The sequence below is a fragment of the Anopheles aquasalis genome, chromosome 3, assembly GCF_943734665.1.
Source record: "Anopheles aquasalis chromosome 3, idAnoAquaMG_Q_19, whole genome shotgun sequence".
NCBI classification, from domain to species: Eukaryota; Metazoa; Arthropoda; class Insecta; order Diptera; family Culicidae; genus Anopheles; species Anopheles aquasalis.
Window position 1 is genome coordinate 31,465,725 of NC_064878.1, and position 871 is coordinate 31,466,595.

Below are 871 nucleotides of genomic sequence, written 5' to 3' on the forward strand. Positions count from 1 at the left end.
GTCCAGCAGGTGACAGAGCGTTAAAATGGAACATTGTACAGGGAATGTGAATTAGTTCGAGTGTCATCAGGAAAGGAGTTTTGAAAAAGAAGCTCAGATTGGTTGTCGTTTCGTTTTAGATTATTGGTAAGTTTTATTTTATCGCTTTAATGGGATGTTTAAAGATGTTTGAGCGCATAATTTTCATGGTTTTGGCTCATATTTGATAAATTTTGCACCAATTGTTGTTCAAAATTCTCGTAAGGACCACTGTTTGGTCCCGTATGTCGGAAGAGAAGACGAGGAAGACGACGCACAATCGCGAGCGATGGAAGGATCTTACGGAAGATCGAGATTGCAAGATGGTTGTAGCGCATGAAAAGTTAAAGTAGAGCTGCTCAATTCCATGCTCAAGCAATATCTTTTACTTCATTGCCATTCCAACTGTTTTTCTGTACAGATCCCTCATAGCTGCTAAAGTTTTAGTACAATCCACAACTATCACGTGCAATTTGCAGCGGCTCGTATCAGCCGGACATACTTGTTTTGTCAGGTATAAAATGCGGTACTGTTAAGAATAGTATGTTATTTACGCTTGAATTTAATGAATAAAAGTGCAAAAAAGCTGCCGGTACCAGCACTTACTTACTTATAATTGTTCTTTATATTCTATTGGTCATTGAATAAAAATCAGTCATCATCTTTGTCATGGTGTAAGTGTGTGCTATGGTGAAAGTGCGATGGTAGTAATTTGTAACCGTGTCAATATAAATATAACAAAATAGCTCCAATAAACCAATGTGTAGAAAAAACTAGAATAACATAAGGCAGAGAAGCACAGATTTAGCTTTAAAAAAAAGGCCTGTTTTAAGTCCTTCGTCAATAACTAAAG